This window comes from Anolis carolinensis, chromosome 1 (genome assembly GCF_035594765.1).
Source record: "Anolis carolinensis isolate JA03-04 chromosome 1, rAnoCar3.1.pri, whole genome shotgun sequence".
Classification (NCBI taxonomy): Eukaryota; Metazoa; Chordata; class Lepidosauria; order Squamata; family Dactyloidae; genus Anolis; species Anolis carolinensis.
In genome coordinates, this window is record NC_085841.1 from 257859956 (window position 1) to 257864172 (window position 4217).

Below are 4217 nucleotides of genomic sequence, written 5' to 3' on the forward strand. Positions count from 1 at the left end.
GGTACAAATAGCAGTAGCATTTTGGGGTCGACAAAGCATCGCGCTTGCATTCACCTCCTCAACACCTCAGTATCTGCAAAAAAACCCCGCAAGGAAGCAGAACAAACCATGACTTCTATGCAATATTATTTCATCTCCATACAGTGAAGCCACACACATGTAAATATCAAAATAGATTATATGTTAAGGTTAAAAGTTTTCCCCTGACATTAAGTCTAGTCGTGTTCAACTCTGGGGGTTGGTGCTCATCTCCATTTCTAAGCCAAAGAGCTGGCGTTGTCCGTAGACACCTCCAAGGTCATGTGGCAGGAATGACTGCATGGAACACCGTTACCTTCCCGCCAAGGCGATACCTATTGATCTACTCCCATTTGCATGTTTTCAAACTGCTAGATTGGCAGAAGCTGGGGCTAACAGCAGGAGCTCACCCTGCTCCCCGGATTCGAATCGCCGACCTTTTGGTCAGCAAGTTCAGCAGCTCAGCGGTTTAACCCACTGCGCCACCAAGGATTCCTGTGCCACTAGGGGCCCCCAGGTTATATGTTATTTATATCCAAAAAATGCTTTCCTATCAGTCAACAATCATAAGCATGTGTATAAGTGATGGGTGGGTGGGAATGAGGGCACTGCTCCTCCAATGAGAATTCTGCCACTCCATACAATTTTCAATCTTTCCCAAATTTTGAGCATTGCAGAGATGGAGACATGGAAAATTGTTCATACCTACAACCTGTATATATTTGATGTTTTTACATTATCTTCATGACTTTAAGGTAAAGGTAAAGGTTTTCCCCTGACATTAAATCTAGTCGTATCTGACTTTGGGTGTTGATGCTCATCTCCATTTCTAAGCTGAAGAACTGGCGTTGTCCGTAGACACCTCCAAGGTCATGCGGCCGGCATGACTGCATGGAGCGCTGTTCAGCAGCTCAATGGTTTAACTCGTTGTGCCACCGGGGGCTCCCTTCGTGACTTTGCCTGCCCTTTTATTTAGGTGCCTAAACTGTACATCTAAATGCCCAACAAAACCTTTGATTTACTGCAATGCTAGAAATTTGGGGATTGGATGAACATTTCATTCAAGGGGCAGAACTCTTACAGAAAGACAATGCTCACATTCCCTCTCTCCCCAACTACAACCTTAATCATAATATGACTGCCCTCATCACACTTGAGCATTTTCCCATTTCGATCCACTTTAAATGCTGTGACTGCCTCCTGCAGAATTCTGGGGCTTGTAGTTTAGGGAGGGGCCTTTAAACTGCTCATGCAGATAAGCCCTGGCCCTCCCTAAACTACAAGCCCCAGAATTTTGCAAGAGGGAAGTACAATATTTCTATATAAATACTATATTTCTTCAATTCTAAAACACACTTTTTCCTATATATACATTTCTAAATCATAGAATAATAGAATCATAGAGCTGAAAGAGACTTCATGGGCCATCCAGTCCAACCCCCTGCCAAGAAGTAGGAAAATGACATTCAAAGCACTCCTGACAGATGGCCATCCAGCCTCTGCTTAAAAGCCTCCAGGGCAGAAAGTTCCATTACCGAAAATTGGAGTGTGTCTTAGAATCGCAGGCATATCTAATGTATTTTTTGTTGGTGGTGGTGGTACTGAAATTAGGTTGTGTCTTACAATTGATGGCATCTTACAATTAAAGAACTATAGTAATAAGTTATGTGGCATGGGTTTAGTCAGCTCTTCCAGAGAAGAAACTAACTTTAGCTCAATTCTAGCAATAGTTTGCACTCCAGCTCCCTCCCTCTCTCTCTCTCTCTCTTTCTCTCTCTCTCTCTTTGTTTCTCTCATTCACTTTTTATCTCCCAGTGAAAAAGGGAGAGAAAAATATTTGTATGGCCTTCTTCAGGGGCTATTATACTACAACAATTGATCTAATAAGTATTTAGTAATTACCAACAGAAATTAAATGAATCCTTAGGCAAATACAATTGCATATGTGCAAGATACCATTCGCAATGTAAAAATGCCCTCACAGATTTCAAGAAAATGCATCTCAAGATTTCACACGTGACAAGAAAAAAATTGTTTTATCATAGGAAGAAAGGATTTTTTTCTATGAGTAGCAGTTATGAATATGCATTATTTAGCTTCCTCTACTATTCCTTATTGGTCCCAACTTTATGTGTAAGCTAATATGAGGTATATTATTTACATTTTGTTCCTGTATTATTGTGTTTTGTGTATAATAACCATAGTGTACATAGCACCTTTTTTGTTGTTATGAGCCTTCAAGTCTTTTCCAATATATGGTGACACTAGAGTGAACCTATCATAGGATTTTCTGGGGCTGAGAATGTGTGACTTGACCAAGATCAGCCAGTGCGTTTCCATAGCCAAGTGGGGAATTTAACCCTGGTCTCTGGAGTTGTAGTCCAATCCTCAAACCACGACACCACACTGGCTCCTTTTTTTTCTAAGGAATAGTCCCTAAAGAAGAGCATGTCAGAGTAATTTGCAGCGCAGTAGTAGTTGGATGGAATCAGTGGAATGCAGAACAAAGAGACGATAGTAAAACTATATACAAGTTTTACTGAAAGCAGTAATAATCAAGACAAACAGACTTGTATACAATGGACACAGGACTTGACCCAACTCAGAACAGAACTGAACTGAACTGATGCAATCAGTAATGCATACACACTTGTGTCTGGACACTCCCCAGTTCCAGGCACACATCAAGGTCATCAAAGCTTCTTAGTAATTAACTCTTTCCAGACTATAGTACACTCTAGATGATGCAATCAGTATGCAATACAGGTAAGACACAAATTTCATTTAAACACTATCAATACACAAATCCCACATTAACAGAGCATACAGATACTGTATGCTCTGTCCGTGTTTTCATTCTTGAAGGAGACTGCATGAATATTTTCCAACCAAAAGGCACTGGACTGTTTTAAAAAATGAAACTTTCTGTTTTATATTGGCCTCTATTGGGTTTTCCCTTCCAGCCACACTGGATGGGGAGGGCTATTTGCCCACCCCGATGAATGAAACCAAGTTTTGGAGGTGGAGTGCAACACCTGCCCCTCTCTGCTCCTGGCATAGGAGCAGTGAACATTGGCTCACCCTCCCGCCCTACAGCAGTGTACCAAGGGGTCACTTTGGGGCCAGGTAGGAATTCCGCCCCCCCGCCCCCCCTTTAACAGGTTTGTTTGTTTGTTTTGCTTACCATACACTGTTGAAGCTAATGGATAATTGGCATCAGGGGGAGCCATTAAAATAGGTTATCATGAGGAATAGGGGGATACAATTTACATCTCAGTGTGCACCTAAGGCACCCATTTTGGTGAAGTCCAGGAACAGGAACCCCCACCAGTAAGTTCACTCAACTGAAGTGGGGATGAACAGAAATGGCTTTGGAGCTACGGGGGAATTCTAATCCCGGAAGTCTCTCAATTTGGGGTTTGAATACTCTATGCAGCTTCCCTAATGCAGTTGCCAGGGTTATGACTCATGGTGAGCTATGCAGGGAACTCAACTGCCTCACCCAAGTCTCTGTGGGTCTGAGATGGCCACTTCCTTGGCTTACACAACAAGTTCAAACCCCCACTTTTAGTTGGTTGCAGTTCATGAAGAAAGTTTAAATAGGTAACAATTTAATAAAAATTGCCCATATTCATCCCAACACAATTGTCCGATCTTGTTATTTCATTGATGGGTGGGCAAATGTATGTTTCCAGATTCTTTGTTTTCAAATTCTGCTTTAATTTTAAGAGAAACCTTCCAGCAAAGATTTTAGTGGAGTGTGTTTGTGTGTCTAGTGCAGTGGTTCTCATCCTGTGGGTCTTTTGGCCTACAATTTCCAGAAACCCCAGCCAGTTTGCCAGCTGTCAGGATTTCTGGGAGTTGAAGGCCAAAACATCCGGGGACCCACAGGTTGAGAACCACTGATCTAGTGGATTAACAGCAGAACTAAGGAAAAGTTACACTTTGGACTACAACTCCCAAAATCTGTAGTCAGTATAGCTAGGCCATGTTGGTTGTGGATTCTAGGAGTTGTAGTCAAAGAGGCAACCTTTTGGGAGTGCTAATTTTGTCTCTTTGCTGGGAGAGGCTGGTGGGGTGATACAATCAAGGACCCTAAAGATAGAGATAGTGGCAAAACATACTCCATAGAACCAAGACATGACGCAAAATAGAAACCCAGAAAAACCACATCAGGAGAAGAATGTAAAAAACAGACT